This window comes from Equus przewalskii, chromosome 8 (genome assembly GCF_037783145.1).
Source record: "Equus przewalskii isolate Varuska chromosome 8, EquPr2, whole genome shotgun sequence".
In the NCBI taxonomy this organism is placed as follows: domain Eukaryota; kingdom Metazoa; phylum Chordata; class Mammalia; order Perissodactyla; family Equidae; genus Equus; species Equus przewalskii.
This window is the reverse complement of record NC_091838.1, coordinates 24,549,962-24,567,882: the sequence shown is the minus strand read 5'-3', so window position 1 is coordinate 24,567,882 and position 17,921 is coordinate 24,549,962. Positions and strand designations below refer to the sequence as shown.

General features: G+C 35.7%; 2 long non-coding RNA genes across 3 annotated transcripts in view; one reads left to right on the top strand and one right to left on the bottom strand.

Annotated features, from left to right (window-relative positions):
- The window catches only part of LOC139085048 (uncharacterized), a 188,345-nt gene extending 171,141 nt beyond the window's left edge, over window positions 1-17,204 (top strand). For both annotated transcript variants that reach the window (XR_011543036.1, XR_011543035.1), the window contains one exon: window positions 14,152-17,204. This is a non-coding gene — a long non-coding RNA (uncharacterized lncRNA). The remainder of the gene's footprint in view (window positions 1-14,151) is intronic.
- LOC139085049 (uncharacterized) overlaps window positions 1-17,921 on the bottom strand; it is a 198,571-nt gene that overhangs the window by 20,919 nt on the left and 159,731 nt on the right. The gene's annotated exons all lie outside the window — the stretch shown is intronic.

Genomic DNA, 17,921 nt, shown 5'->3' with positions numbered 1-17,921 from the left:
GTAATAACCCTAAAATATAAAATCACCAATTTCTGATTTGAAAACCACATATTAAAATATTTTTCTGTCCACATCCAATTGAAAACAACTACAACTGCTAATTCCATCCCATACCATTTTACCTTTCTTTGCCATGGATCAATGGCAAATTTACTTTATTTAATTTAATGTTGCTATCTAATGGAAATTCTGTGAATCATGTGACGTAAGTTAATAGTCTCTGCTCTTATTTCATAGCCAGATATCTACAATGCAATCCTTACCACATATACCCCTAAGTCCTCAAATGATGCAGTGACAGGTGCTGCTCTGGGAATACTTCCATAGAATTAACAGTTCCAGTTGAAAGGCCAAGGATTAAATGGGCATGGAAAATGGACAAACTTCTAGAAATCCTGGAGAGAAAATGTGGCTCTGAGAAGTGAGCAATATCCCGGATACTCCTTCAGACATAGATTTCTAATCTTGAGTATATCATTAGCTTACTGTTTGCCAAATACAGACATGCAAAGAAAAATTGCTAATTAAATTAAGATTGCTCTAATTACCAATCACTAGATATTCTTAAGTGAAAATTTAAGATACCGTTTTTCGTGTGTGCATGTGATATTTTTAGTATTGCTTATGCTTACCGAGTAACTTATAATAGTTTTCATGATTTGAAATAATCGTGTCCTTCTGTTCTAACGTTGCAATTGATTCGTTGATCTCTGTATTTAACCTGTACCCTGGACCAGCAATAATATCAGTACTTCCAAAAACATAGACAGATATTGTATCTAAGTGGGAATGTATTGTTAGCACTGAAGCCTGTGGCTCTTATGCCTGTTTAAAAACTAGCACCTTTTGGGGTTGGCCCCGTGGCCGAGTGGTTAAGTTCGCACACTCCGCTGCAAGCAGCCCAGTGTTTCGTTGGTTCGAATGGCACCCTCATCAAACCACGCTGAGGCAGCGTCCCACATGCCACAACTAGAAGGACCCACAACGAAGAATATACAACTATGTACTGGGGGGCTTTGGGGAGAAAAAGGAAATGAATAAAATCTTAAAAAAAAAAAACTAGCACCTTTTCTGAGAATATATAGCTAATCCCTAAATTTGCAGTATTTAAGATGCTGGTGTTCCAAACATTAAGATGTTGCAGCATTATTCTTGGAAAGCAGATAGTAGAAGGAAGAGAGGAAGACACAGTCAATTATATCCTCCAGAAGCCTTTCATACAGGACCCTAAAGGTCCATCCATGTTGTTGCAAAGGGACAATTTTATCTTTTTATGGCTGAGTAGTATTCCATTGTGTTATATATATATATATATATATATACATACCACATCTTTATCCATTCATCTGTAGGGCAATTGGGTTGCTTCCACATCTTTGCTATTGTGAATAATGCTGCAATGAACATAGCTGTGCATAAATCTCTTTGGATCATCGATTTCAAGTTCTTTGGATAAATACCCAGTAATGGGATAGCTGGATCATATGGTATTTCTATTTTTAATTTTTTGAGAAGTCTCCATACTGTTTTCCACAGTGGCTGCACCAGTTTGCGTTCCAACCAGCAATGTATGAGGGTTCCCTTTTTTCCACATCCTCTCCAACATTTGTTGTTTTTTGTCTTGGTAACTATAGCCATTCTGACAGGTGTAAGGTGATATCTCATAGTTTTGATTTGCATTTCCCTGATAGCTAGTGATGTTGAGTATGGTTTCATGTGTCCGTTGGCCATCTGTACATCTTCCTTGGAAAAATGTCTGTTCATGTCCTCTACCCATTTCTTGACTGGGTTGTTTGTGGGGTTTTTTTGTTGAGTTGTATGAGTTCTTTATATACTTTGGAGATCAACCTCTTGTCTGATAAATGACTTGCAAATATTTTCTCCCAGTTGGTGTGTTGTTTTTCTGTTTTGTTTATGGTTTCCTTTGCTTTGCAGAAGCTCTTTAGTCTAATGTAATCCCATTTGTTTATCTTTTCTATATAAATTCCCTTACCCAAGTAGACATGGTATTCAAAAAGATGTTGCTAAGGCCAATGTCAAAGAGTGTACTGCTGTATTTTCTTCTGGGAGTTTTATGGTTTCAGGTCTTACATTCAAATCTTTAATCCATTTTGAGTTAATTTTTGTGTATGGTGCAAGATAATGGTCTACTTTCCTTCTTTTGCATGTGACTGCCCGGTTTTCCCAGCACCATGTATTGAAGAGACTTTCCTTCCTCCTTTGTATGTTCTTGGCTCCTTTGTCAAAGATTAACTGTCCATAGATGTGTGGTTTTATTTCTGGGCTTTTAATTCTGATCCATTGATCAGTTTGTCTGTTTTTGTGCCAGTACCATGCTGTTTTGATGGCTTTGTAGTATGGTCTGAAGTCAGGGATTGTGATGCCTCCAGCTTTGTTCTTTTTTCTCAGACTTGCTTTGCCTACTCGCGCTCTTTTGTTGTTACATATAAATTTTTGGATTCTTTGTTCTATTTCTTGAAGAATGTCATTGGGAGTCTGATTTGGATTGCATTTAATCTGTAGATTGCTTTGGGTAGTACGGACATTTTAACTATGTTTATTCTTCCAACCCATGAACATAGAATATAGTTCCATTTACTTATGTCTTCAGTTTCTTTCAATAATGTCTTACAGTTTTCATTGTACAGATCTTTCACCTGTTTGGTTAAGTTTACTCCTAGATATTTTACTCTTTTTGTTGTGATTGTAAATGGGATTGTATTCTTGATTTCTCTTTCTGCTAGTTCATTGTTAGTGAATAGGAATGCAACTGATATTTTTAAATTGATTTTGTACCCTGAAACATTGCTGTAGTTGTTAATTATTTCTAATACTTTTCTAGTGAATTCTTCAGGGTTTTCTATATATAGAATCATATTATCTGCAAATAGCAAAAGTTTCACTTCTTCTTTCCATGGTATTGTAAGTTTTTAAACCTATTTGATCAGTATGTTTACTGAACGGGCTTAATATTGGTGTTAATGTATAAAGAATAAATAAAATATTATATTTTTCTTTCAAAAATGTGTAATCTCACTATACATGTCACGAGTTTACATTCTGGAAGCCAAAGAAAAACCAAGTGAAAGGATCTTCTCTAACTCATCACCTCTAGAATTCATTTTATTTTGTTTTTATAGTTGTAGTTTGATGACTGCCTACTTCTGCTTGAAGACTGGTAAAGGAGCAAGGAATCTGGGCCATTTTACACATATTACATTATGACAGAAAGCTTTGTACTAATTTGTAATAAACAGAATATACATATAAGTGCATAGGCTTATACCTGCACGTTTATATAAGTGTGTATGTCTCAAAAATGGATGTAATTCAACACACACAAACACACACACACTCACACCCTTGGTACTCTTTAAAATCACTAAAGGCACATAAAAATTCCAAAAATTTAAGCAACATGCAGTATTTATTCAAAGGCGAATTCCATGAACAATATCCTCCAATCTTCCTTCAAATTAATCTTTCAGGAGTCAAAAGATAAGGAAAAGAAGGTGAATATTATCTTTCAAAATCTTGTTTTGAATTTGCCTCTAAAATATTAAACTGTATTTAAGGATATGCCACTTTGGACTTATGACCCTCAAACACTTGAACTATGAGTGACAAATAGGGATGCTGTATGAAGCCTCTAGTGAGCTCTAATAGGAATCATAGCACAGATAGTTAAGGGTTTGGCATAAAGCCATGCCTTCTTCTGAAGGTAACTTTCTGTTTTTGCTTTGGAGTAATATCTCCTAGGTTGCTACTGGGCCTTAGAGGAGACTGAACCCATGACTATGGTACACATTGTGAAATAAATATTCCTGGCTCATCATGTCATAAGATGGGAACGTATATCAGCAATCCATCATTGAGAGGAAATGCAACTAAAAGGTTGGAATTGGAATCAAGGAGTTCTGAAGTCACAAATAATTTGTATGAAAAGTGGTTCAGACTCTTTGGCATTGTATGCTGTGTGGCCTCCTCTTCTTCAATCAACATCACTATCTCATGTGGATTTCCAAGTATACGCATTGAATCATTGATCACTGTATGTTTCTGTTTGTCCCATAGTTGGATTACAAGATTTCGAAAATCAACACAAAAAATTGGGATGTCTCTTCTCACCATTTTAGGATAATGTATTGTTTTCAAGTATGTATTACTATTTTTGAAATATGCTATACTTCTCAATTTTGGCATCAGTACCATGGTCTTTGCTTCTTTTTTTTCTGTGTTTCTGATAATACAACAGCATGAATTATGTATTGGCTTATTTGTTACAAAAATAGCCCCAAGATTGGGCCAGTCCCTTAGTGTAGTGGCTGAGTCTGGTGTGCTCTGCTTCAGCGGCCCAGGTTCGGATTCCGGGCATGGACCTACACCACTCATCAAGCCATGCTGTGGTGGCGACCCACATACAAAATAGAGGAAGATTGGCATAGATGTTAGCTCAGAACAAACTTCCTCATACACGAAAAATAGCCCCAAGCTGTTTTGTTGTACTCAAATCATTCATTAGTCTCTTATTTAAATATATAGTTTTTCTCTTGATATATAAATATCCTTATGCTATTTTGATTTCAATCAATCCTGTATCTCAAAACTATGCTTTCTTTTGACACTTTGTTCTTGTATTCTCATCCATCTTGGCTTTTAACTTCATTTAAATAGACAAATCTCAAAACAAAGTTGACTCATATTTGACTCCTGGAAAATACTGTGAATTGTTCCTCGTCTCCTACTTATTTAACTGCTAAGTCCTTCCTAGGAGTTTGATTTCATATCTGGTGGCTTTTACATCTTTGAAAATAATTCTATCCTCTTCCCGTGGAGAGACGGTATATGGTCCCTTTTGGAAATTTTTCTTCTCTTTTCAATACACTGTGATCTGTTAAGGCCTTGTTATAAATATTGAAATGAAGTAGGTCTTTTCCTGAACATAAAGGAAAGCGCGTATGGATCTGAACATGCATAAGAGGTGTTCTTCCCTCTTTTCAAATCATTGCTCCCAAGTAATGAACATTTTCTTTTGTTCTGGTGTCACATGATCTAGAGCAACAAGAAGTCTTTACAAGCCTTCATATTATCCACTTATCTCAATAAAACCCTATCACAAATTCTAAGAATAAGAATAAATAAGATGTAAGGAATAGTCATAGTTTAATGTTATTTCTTTTATATTAGAATGTTTATCAGCTCATAAGACAGAATGGTGACGAGTTGGCTTAGTGCTCTCTATCCTCTCTTAAAATCAAAACTTTTCCTTAGGGCTTATAACAACTTAAATTTTTACAGTGAACTTGCTAAGACCAGTTTTTTCTTTTTCTTTTTATTTTTTTGAGGAAGATTAGCCTGAGCTAACATCTGCCGCCAATCCTCCTCCTTTTGCTGAGGAAGACTGGCCCTGAACTAACATCTGTGCCCATATTCTTCTATTTTATATGTGGGACGCCTGCCAGAGCATGACTTGAGAAGCGGTGCATAGGTCCGCACCTGGGATCTGGGCCAGTAGAACCCAGGCTGCCAAAGGGGAATGACCGAACTTAACCGCTGTGCCACCAGCTGCCTCTGACAACTTTTATATTTTACCAAGGATTGTAGCTAGATGGATGAGGTTGTAAAAGTGTTATCTGAAACACTATTTAGCTCCAGAAAAAATTTTTATCATTATAAATACCCAATGCCTCAGTGAAATTCTAGGTCTAAGAAATACTCCATGTTGTTAGGGGGTTGTCAATGTCAGAATAGGGGTATACAATATTTCATTCATCTTGAGGAGGTTTTTTTCAACCACAGAACAAATGCACACTTAGAATTTACTAATATTCTTTGTATTTAACAATAGTGAGAAAATGGATAATTTTCTCCATAAAATCTCGTGAAAGTTTCATCCTAACAATATATATTTGGCATTCTTGAAGAATGACTCTTAAAGTCCTCTCCAATTATTTAGAAATCACTTTAATAACAATTTAGAAGACACTTGATTGTCTCTGATAAACCACACTCTCTTAGCTTCAGGGAATAAAAAGAGGCTATAGAATTAAAAAAAAAATGGAAGGAAGGAGAGATAAACAAGTGCAAAAGTAATCAGGACACAATACAATTTTGGTAACAGAAATATACCGTTAAATGTAGGATAAATTAATTTGGAGTAGAAGTTAAGGGCTATGATTGTGTTTTGATTGGTCACAGAGAGAGGCAAGATCTAAGCAGAATGTTGAGAAAATATGAATTTGCTAGCTAGAAGCAATGCAGAAGAACATTCTAGTTAGGGGGAAATATATGAGAAAAGATCCAAATATGTGAACTGAAGTGCTTTAATGTGCTAAATAAATAACAAGTAGTTTAGTGTTTTTGCAGCATAGAATTCAAAGAAAAGTAAAAAGAGGCTAGTCTGGAAAGATCAACTGGGAAGATCGTAAATGGCTCCATTCATCCATCTATCCATTTATTCTTCCATCATTGAATTATGAACCATGCTAAGGAGGTTGTACTTTGTCCTCAAGTATAAGGGAGATTTTCCTGAGTTCTGTCAACACTGTCCACCAAGTGGATTTTGAATTAATGAGTGACAAGATGGGAGACAGAGAGACCATTGATGGAACTCCTGGAAACATAATACTGAATTATAAAATAGTTATAGAGTACCGTGTATAGATTATTATAGAGTTCTTTACATATATTAGATTATATTATTCTATAGTGTATTGTACTATGGTATATCTATATGCTATATACTCTCTTATAATACCATAAATTACCCACTCTATGACATTATATACACTTCATATATAATATAGAGTATCATATGTATTTCACTTGCTATAAAATATGTAATTTATATCCCAGTCTCTATGTAATATATCATATACTTTATATTATAATATACTATATATTTTATAGTATATTATGAAATATAAAGTACCACATATATTATGAAGTATATGTAATATGCATACAGAAAGTTGTGTCCAGAAACATTGTCCCCAAAATATTAAAAGTATCAATAATCTTTGAATAGTAGTTTTTTAAATATTACTTGAACTATTTTTTTATTGTTTTGGGTCCAGGCATTACCCTTTACTCCTCAGATTAAATACTGCATCCTATTCATCTTTTTTTAATTTGATAAATTTTGCACGTTACACTTTATAAATTTAAGGTGTACACCATGTTACATTGATACTTTTATATATTGTAATATGATTGCCATTGAAGCAATATTCATCAAATTACATCATTATAGTATAATATTATTGTCTATATTCATTATAGTGTACATTAAATCTCTATGGTTTATTTACTGCTTGTTACAAGTTTGTACACTTAAACACCATCAGTCTAATCCTTCCACACCCCTGTCTCTTGGTAATCACCATTTTACTCTGTTTTTTTACAAGTATGACTTTTTTAGATTCCACATATAAGTGACATCACACAGTACTTATCTTTCTTTATCTGACTTATCTTGCTTAGCATAATGTGCCCAAAATCCATCCATGTTGTCACAAATGGCAGGGTATCCCCCTTTACCATGGCTGGATAATATTCCACTGTGTATATGTACCATGTATATGTACCATATCTTTTGTATCCATTCATCTTTTGGTGGGCATTTGGGTTGTTTCCATTCATGGCTTGGCTATTCTTGTGAATAATGCTGCAGCAAACTTGGATCAAAGACTTAGACATAAGACCTAATATTATAAAACTCCTAGAAGAAAATATATGGAAGAAGCTCATCGATATTGGTCTTGGCAATGATTTTTTCAACATGATGCCAAAACCACAAACAACAAAAGCGAAAATCAACAAATGGGACTACATCAAACTGAAAAGCTTCTGCACAACAAAACAAACAATTAACAAATGAAATGGCAGCTTACAGAATGGGAGGACATTTTTGCAAACCATATATCAGATGAGGAGTTAATATCCAAAATACATAAAGAACTAACACAACTTAAAAAATAAATAATCTGATTAAAAAATGGGCAGAAGAACTAAATAGACATTTTTCCAAAGAAGATGTCAAAATGGCCAACAAGTACATGGAAAGATCCTCAACATCACTAATCATCAGAGAAATGCAAATCAAAACCACAATGAGGTACCACCTCACATCTGTTCAAATGGCTATCATCAAGAAGACAAGAGACAACAGTCACTGACAAGGATGTGACGAAAAGGGAACCCTTATACATAGTTGATGGGAATTTAAATTAATTCAACCACTACAGAAAACGACATGGGGATTCCCCCCAAAATTAAAAATATATCTAACATATGATCCAGCAATTCCACTTCTGGGTATATATTCAAAGGAAATGAAAACAGGATTTTGACAAGTTATATGCATACCCATGTTTATCACAGTATTATTCACAATAGCCAACATATGGAAACAATCCAAATTCCTTGCACTTTTTTTTTTTAAAGATTTTATTTTTTCCTTTTTTCTCCCCAAAGCCCCCCAGTACATAGTTGTATATTCTTTGTTGTGGGTCCTTCTAGTTGTGGCATGTGGGACGCTGCCTCAGCGTGGTTTGATGAGCAGTGTCATGTCCGCGCCCAGGATTCGAACCAACGAAACACTGGGCCGCCTGCAGTGGAGCGCGCGAACTTAACCGCTCGGCCACGGGGCCAGCCCCCAAATTCCTTGCACTTTTAAAGTTAACTTTTTTCAATGAATGTGTAATATTTTTGCAAAAAATGATTTTTGTAAACATAAAGTCAACGATACTAACTTAAAGTTATACTTTAAGTATAGTTATACTGCAGGTGGAGAGTGTACATCAGATTTCATAGGCATTTTGGAGGTGAAAGTGCTAATGCTTGATGCTTTGTCAAACGCGGGCACTAAGAAACTTGGAGTTCCCAGGACTTCCAAGGGGTCTGCTCTAGGGGAGTAAATCAGTCGGTGAGTTCAGGAGAAAAGAGGTGATGTAGAGAGGCAGAAGGGATGGCAGAAGTGGCGAGAAGGACAAACTGAAAGTGCCCAGGGAACATTTATGATGAGACGTACTATTGAATATCTAGACCTGGAGCCAGGAGCAGAGCATGAAGATAGAGACTTAATTTGGAGAACCATCAAAATATATTAATTAGTATAATTTTTACAAGAGTACTATGATACATATCCTATTATTTCATTTTTTGTCTTTAAATTATGGGCTAAATTGTCTAACCGCCACTCATATGTTGAAGCCCTAATCCCCAGTACCCAGAATGTGACTGTTTCAGAGGATGAGGCTTTAAGGAAGTAATTAAGGTTAAGTGAGCTCATGAGGGTGGGGTCCTAATACAATAAGACTGGTGTCTTTAGAAAAGAAGAAAAGACTTCAGAGCTTGCTCTCTTGCTCTCTCTCTGCATGCACAAATAAAAGGCCATGTGGGAACATAGCAAGTAGGCAGTCATCTGAAAGCCAGGAAGAGAGACTCACCAGAAACCACCCCTTCTCACCTTGATGTCAGCTTTCCCAGCCTCCATGATTGTGAGAAAATAAATTTCCATTGTTTAAGCCACCAGTCTGTGGCATCTTGTTATAGCAGGCTAGCTGACTAATACTTCAGGATACATGTCAGAAATTACCTTCCATGTCAATTCTCCCAGGTACATTGTGGGTGTTTTCAATACATAGTTTTAAGTGTTCACGTTTCTCAGAAGCAGAAACTGAAGCAGGATGGTTAAATAACATTGCGGTAGCCACGCAAACAGTAAGCAGTGGAGCAGGGATCCTGATCCAGGATTTTTTATTCCATCCTAAACTGGAAGTACTTCCTTTTAGTCTCACCAAATAAAAGTGATCAACAACAATACAGTGAGGAGGGATGGGAAATTACTATTAGGACCCCCCCCCCATTGCCTGTATAGAGAGAAATTGACGGAAGCATAAATAACAAACTACGCATTGTTCAAATATTTAAATCCATGTATAAGTAATACACGCATAAACAAAGCAAGGTTGTGTGTACTCCTTGGCAATAAGAAGATGAGAAGAAAATAAATGTTCAATTGGAAACAATGGTATGAAAAAGATGGCCAAGAAGAAGCTGTAGAACGAGATGAGGACTGTGAATAGAGACATGGGTTGCATCCAATTCAATACGGAAGCAGAGGAACGGGATCCAGACAGAAGAGAAGACCAAGAAGAGGAGGAATGGAATTGGGGGAGAATTTGTGAGACATGAGAAGAAAATTTTAGGCAGAAGGAGTTTTTCTTCCTTTCTTTTCTTCCTCTCCTACCGATTGTACTGGAAAAACACAGAAGTAGATGTTGGTATATTCCTTTCTACTTTTGGCTTTGAGAAGATTTACGTGATTTTGATCCTATTCTGATCCAGTTTTGTTGCTGCTAGAAAATGAGTTAAGAAAGGAGTAAATGATGTTGGATGAATCTCAGTCCTCAGTGTGACATGGAAGACCTCTGTAACAACTCTGGCTTCCTGACACCAGGCAGGGGAAGAGGAACAGTCCTGCACTATTTATGGAGATATTGTGTTTCTCTGACTGCCCTTTATTATACTGCAAGTCCAGTAGTTTTCATTTTCATAAACTGGGAATCCTTCCAGAGGAATGCATCTGGATAGCATTTGCCCACCACGCTCCCCAGAAAAGAATTAGTCAGCAAGGACCCTATTCATAAAAACAAATTCCATCCATTTCTACTTGAATGTCACGTCTTTATGTAGAAAAGCGTGGAGTGAGCCCCTTTTTCTACATGATGAATGCTTTTCTGTGATTAATAGACTTCCCTTCCCCCAATATGTAAGTAGACACCTCCTGATTATATACCTGAGGGAGCTCAAAGACTACAGGCACGGTAAGAAGGTGATGTTTCTACACTGAATTGTATCCTTTGTGAAAATGGATACTGTAGAAGGTATGGTTTCGAGAGAAATGCATGCTTTTTAAGCCATAGAAGAAAAATATCAGGATATTTTGAACATACAAACGTAAAAACTTACATTCATATTCCGCAATCAGATGAAAGTTTTAAGAATCATTTCCGTGAGTAATCTGTAGTTAGCAGATCCCAGGCTCCCAGTCTGGTGTTTTACTTCACAAAATTCTAATTCCCAGGAGTGAGGAGTTAATTTTAATGGAGCAAGATAGTTTTAATCAGCCCAGAAGGTTGATAAATTGAGTTGATTGGAATCACATCATTAGACAGTGAGTTTTGACAGATTTTTAATAGTCACTGAGGGGGCCTGAGATTTATGGTCTAACCAGTTTATTATTTTCTTTTGGTTGAATGATCATTTTAATGTCCTGTGACATACAGTATACCTTGCCTACCGTGGAATTTATTCAATGACAAAAATTTTTAACATACCGTAAGTCCAGATCATTGCATTTCAACTAAGGAGCAGCGTAGAACTTAATGTTATGTTTTACTTGAGGCAATTCAGGGAGATGAGGTATTTTATTAGAGATATTTAATGCAGTTCCCAACTGTTGCTCTAAGGCCCTACGTAAAGGAGACTTATGCTAAAATGAATATCGCTGACCAAAAGATTACATCACCTTTAGAAAAATTAGAATTTTAAAAAGTGCTTTGCCAGAATAGCATTATAGGCTATTTGTGTTGTTGTCACTGCTATATTTATTGTAGACACAGCTGACTCTTTAGACGGTTTTATACAATTGCAATAAACGCACATATGCACATGCAAGAAACATAGGCAAATAAGTGTTACATTTCCACTTGCCAAAGTATGATTTACTTTGTGCAATTACTATACGCATATATACTCTAAGAAAATTTGGGGGTCAAAATCTCTCCATATCTTTCTTCCCATTATTACAGCTGAGTGGAGCAGGATTCTGATCCCAGAAAGGTAAGTACCACAGTCCCTCCTTCCCCCAAAAGTGGGTCGGCTCTGCAAAGTACCTGTGAATACTTTTCAGTGGACTGCTAGAATGGAAATATGGAAATACAAAGGAAATAGAAGATACTTCACTATAAAAATCCATCTATCAACCTTAGTTATAATACAACTATGAAGGTATCCTATAAAGGATAATTTCCAGGATTAGAAGAGACCTCAAATTTGAAAATGTAATGAGAAAAATGGAAAATAAGAATAATATCACCTTTTATGTATCAGACACCTTGATAACCTCTTTGTTTTCATCAATTTATTCATCTTCACAATAGCTGGATGAGGAAGGCCTTATCCCTGCCACTTTTTAGATAAAGAAATTGAGATTTAAAGAGGCTAAGTCACCATGTAAGATCACACGGTTTGTAAGTGTGACATCCGGGACTCAATTCTAGGTGCATCTGACACCAAGACGGTGATCGTCAAAGCACGATCAGGAGTAACTACGACACCATAATGGTTCATAGTCGGTGGTCATATGAGGCTATGGGCAGTTATGCTTTTCTTCCTTTTGGTCATTTAAAGCATAATTTGATTGGGCAACTAATTAGCATGTCATATACTTAGTTCCACTCAGTCAAAAAAATAAATCTGGAACCCAGGTCTATGGAAAAAGGAACTTCTCTCGAGGATACTGTATACAGATTAAGGTGCGATCTGCCTACTTTCCCAGTTGACTCAAGAGTCTCTGGTGTTTGAAAACTCCATGTAAAACCCTTTTAGTGGCAAATGCTATTCTCTCACATATTATCTCAGAATCTTCCTTTCAGCAGTAACTCATCTCCCTGGTATTATTTTCTCTCTCATTCTTCCTAGGCCATAGACCCTTTATGGGCTGATGAAATGGTCTTTTCTCCTAATCCAGCTAGTACCCCTGAGCCACAGGAGAAATGCCCAAGTGTTCTCTGCTAATGCCTAACAGTATAATGAGCACATTCTTTTCTGCATGACTAATAAATAAAGAATGCACTGTTACCATTATTCTTATAAAATTTAAGGTCTTTGCATAAAGTAATATGATTGAAATATATAACCAAAAAACAAACAAATGAACCAAAATCTAGCTTTCAGTCAATCTCCATTAAACAAGGCAATTGGCATTTTTATTTCAAAATGTCTTATGAGGATGGCTCATTGGCTACATAAATATAAATGCACGTATCTGAAATTCAAATGTCTGATTTCAAATAACCAGTCATAGGCCAAAAATGTTGGCAAGATCACTCACAGATGTTTCACAGAAATGGGGAGAAGAGAGGTCAACATACTGTAAATACATGTAGTTGCCCGATGCTTCTCTGGTCAATTTCCTCCTCAGCAGAATACATTTACTGTAATAAATGTTTCATCTGGGAAGCTTTCCAGATTCATCATTAAAATAAAAAAGTAAGCACAGTTGTACTTAGTGGATCTTTTTTCCATCACAGTATCAGTCACATCTCAGAGGCATGCTGAAATGTGTTGGTGAGTACAAAAGGGTCAGAAGAGAAATGAGAATGTAAAAGAAAGAGAAATAAAAAATAAGAGACGGGTATGGGTTTTACAAGGAAAATCCCTCATTTGTGGAATAAATTTAAGCTTTATGCCTGCTTGTCATCTGCTGAATGATAACACAATATATTAGGAATAAAATTTTATCTTGCAATGCCTTTTTGCATTGGCTTGTGCCAGAATGATCTCTCTGTTCTAAATTTCTATAATATTTGTGGACTATCTTACCTTTTACTGTTAGTTATTCTACCTTGTATTGTTTGTGCTGTTAGTTATTTTAAATTCACTGAACCCCTGGACCGTGTCTTATATTCTATGGATTCCTCATTGTCTTAGTCTGCCCAGGCTGCCGGAAGAAAGTTCTATAGACTGGTTGGCTTAAACAAAGGGACTTTATTTCCTCAGAGTTCTGGAGGCTAGTGGTCCATGATCGGGGTGAAAGCGGGATAGGGTAGGTGTCTGCTGAGAGCTCTCTTCCAGGCTTGCAGGCAGACACCATCTCTCCAAATGCTCACATTACCTCACAACCTCATCTAAACTTAATTAACTCCCAAAAGTCCCATCTCCAAATATCACCACCTTAGGGATTGGGGCTTCAATACACGAATTTTGGGGGAAAACAAACATTCAGTCCATGGCACTCATTTCACATGACATAGTGCCTGGTACATTGAAAATAGTCTATACACACTAGTTCATTGACTGAGGTAAGGAGTTAGTTGACATAATTTTTGTAATAAGAACTAAAATTTTCTGTTCATTTTTCAGAACTTTTTAATATGAAGATACAAGAGTCAGGGCCAGCCCTGTGGCCAAGTGGTTAAGTTCGTGTGCTCTGCTTCAGCAGCCCAGGGTTTCACTGGTTCGGATCCTGGGTGCAGACATGGCACCACTCGTCAAGCCATGCTGAGGCGGTGTCCCACATAGCAGAGCCAGAAGGAACTACATCTAGGATATACAACTGTGTGCTGGGGGGCTTTGGGGAAACGAAAAAAAAAAAAAAGAAGATTGGCAACGGACGTGAGCTCAGGGGCCAAACTTTAAGAAAAAAAAAGATACAAGAGTCTGAGAGACGCTTTAAATAAGGGAGTGGAACTTTTGGTAAGAATAAGATTTGAAGGAAGACGCGTTAAAAAAGAAAAAAAAAAGGAAACTCAAAGGGAAAAGCAGAAGGAAGACATTGTTTTCATCCTGTTATTCTGACTAAAGAATCAACTAAACAGTAATATCCTATTATTTCAAGTAAAAAATCATGACTTTTAGAAAGGCTAGAAAATTAAAAGTGTTTTTCCTAATTATCTAGTGTTTTTAAAGTGAAATGCACTCATTCTATAGAATACAAGATAATTATTGGATATGGGAAGAAAATAGCAAGACTTTTATTTACATTTTTATCTAAAAATCTAAGGAAGCAATTAAGCTCCTACATTGCAAGAGATATCCTAAGGAGAGCATCTTAGTGTGTCTTTTCATCAGCATTTTGTGATGTCTTACAGTTTGCGGGGGCCTGGTTTTGTCTAGTTTTAATGAAACAAAATCTCTCAAAATTACAAGTGGCTTTGAATAATTCCAGGTTAAGTCAGGAAAATAAAAGTCATTCTAACTATTTCAAGCAGAAATGAGCTTGATTCAGAGAACAAGGTGACAAGAAAACCATTGAAAGGGCTAGAAAGCAAAATCAAGGAGACCACCACTAGTTCTCAGTTGTTGATGCAGAATATCAGGAAGTACTGCTGCCATCAAGGTCACAGTCATCACTGCCAATGGCTTTGATCACCTATGCGTGCGGCCCCAAGAAGACGGTGATGGTAAGAGGATGGCATTTGGTCATCCATTGTCACTGCCCTCAGCTGTCAGAGCCCTAGCACCCACCACTACCTGGAGAAGACGGAATGACTTGGAGCACCTTTCGACCGAATAAGTCTTCTGACGTGCACTTTGTTGTCAGCACCTAAACTATATCGAGAATCCTGCTTGCCAGGGAGCCTGGGAACGTCTTTCAGACCCTGCAGTCGAAGGGAAAGTCTAGTAGAAAATGGAATGGGTGCTGAGCACCAATCTACAATTTCCAGCCCAGAGGAAAATGTGAGTAACGCCAACACCAGCAAGCATAAGAAACACAAGAAAAGGGCAAAGTTGACACTTTACTCTTGGTATGAACTCTCTCAGACATAGACAATTTTTTTATACATATATACTATTTGATGCTATATATGATAGATATAGATATTCTAATTGAATATGTGTGTATATATGTATATATATATAAAATATATATTTTTATATTCTAATTGTATGAAAAAATTTCCCCCAAATTATGAAATTATCACTAAGAATTTTTTAAATGTGGATTTATATTTACTATTAATAAGTATGACTTTCACCCTAAGTTGTACATTGTGATATTAGCTGAAAATAGTAGGAACTCATTATGCATAAGACATTTAAAACTTGTATCCAGAACACGAAAACAACAATTTTGTTGTTTGAAGTGAGGTTGAAATAATCTGAGCCTTGATCCAATACTTACTAAACTTTCACTAAACTTAATGATAAATATTTGGAAGCCTCTGTTGCTGTTTTTAAATAAATAGTGAGAGGGGAAAGAAAGGTCCATACCATTGGGGAAACAACTGTTCTTTCTGCTATGGTAAAAGTATTTATAATACTAAATAGAAAATATGACTACAAACCAAACACATTCCTTAATCAGTAAATATTGTTGGATGAGGTATATGGTACATTTCTGAACATTTATAAAAAATAAATATAAAAAGTATGCAGTCGGAAAGATGTTTTATACAGTTCAATAAAAGTACAGATGTTTCTAGCGTGTATCACATTACTTTTTAGAATCTTTGCCAATAATGAAATGCATATAGAAGTAATTGTTTTAAGTCACTAAAGAAAAGAGGTCCTGGAGAAAATGTAGTCTGAACACTAAAACTTTCATTAATGAAACAACGTTTGAAGGAGAAAAATGTGTAAATATAGCCACTGGCAGAGGAACTACTTCGAGAAAAATAAAATAGCAATATTATTCAAAGGTTTCTAGAATAAGTTTACAGAGACAGTACCAAATGCGCAATTATTCACAGCATTACTCACAGAGACTTTATTGCAACAAAGCGATGTTTAAAGTGCTATAGAAAGATCGATGCACTTAATTTAATAAAACCCAGAGTTTTAAAATACAAGAAAATCCTTAAAATACTTTCTTATGAGAGTGGGATGGCCATTAACATCTTTTGAAATAGAGATTTTTTTTCCACGTTTATCATGGCAAAAGTGTTAAAAAGAATTGTTAATTTAAAGTTGCTATACTTTTTTTTAATACATTAACAAGAGTTCCAATTCCAATGATTTTGTTAGTGGCGATATATAAATAGCAAATAGCAAATAAATATGTAATTTAAAAATAAAGACATTTAATTGGGCCTCTGAAGATAAAGAAAATTATTTTTACAATAAATGAGAAAATAACTCCTTTTCAAAAGAAACAAATGCAATGGAAGAATGTTTTGAAATCAACATTTGGAATAATTCCATCATTATGTTACTTATTGCCAAGTACAATATGTGGGAACAGTAAATGTTCAATCAGTATAATCCTAAGAAATTTGGAAAAACTTTCATAGCTTATTTTAAAACATCAAAATTAAGATCATCATATTTTGATATCAAGGATTCTTGTCAAGAAAAATGGAAAAATTTTAAAGAACTTTAAAGAAAAACCTTATAATGAAAAATAAATTTCATGGTTTGCTAGTGTAAACAATAACATTCTTCCATTTTAATCTGTTTTAGAACTATTTTTTTCATCCATGGTAGTCATTAAAATCAAATGTCAAAATAAACTGAATTTAGAAACAGTTATTGCAAGAGGTCAATTTGAGATTTTAAAAAGTTATTGATCATATTCAATCATATTACTTAATATTTTAGTTAGAACAAAAATAGTTATTAAAGTAAAAATATTATAAAATATTTAATTACTCTTTATCTCATCTGTTTTGATTTGCTGTGCATTTTTTACAATGTAAAATTACATAATAAATTAGCACCATATATTTATCTCACGCTACATAACAAATTATTCCAAAACTTGGTGGCTTAAAATAGCAAACATTGATCTTTCACAGTTTCTGTGGGTGAGGAATGTGAGGGCAGCTTAGCTGGGTGTCTCTAGCTCAGGGCTTCCTTGAGGTAGCACTCAAGCTATGTGCTGGGGCTGCAGCCTTCTCAATAATTGACGTGCTCTGAAACATCTGCTTCCAACCTTCCTCATGTGGATTTTGATAGATTTCAGTTCCTCATGGTTTGGCAGACCAAGGGTCTCAGTTTCTTGCCATGCTGCAAGAGCTATTTTATAGGGCTGCTCACATCATGGCAGCTGGCTCTTGCCTTAGAGTGAATGAATGAGAAAATGAGAAAGGGAGCCCAAGATGGAAGGCACAGTCTTTTTGTACTGAATCTCAAAGTGATACCCCATCACTTTGCCATATTCATTAGAAGTGCATCACTAGGTTCAACCCACT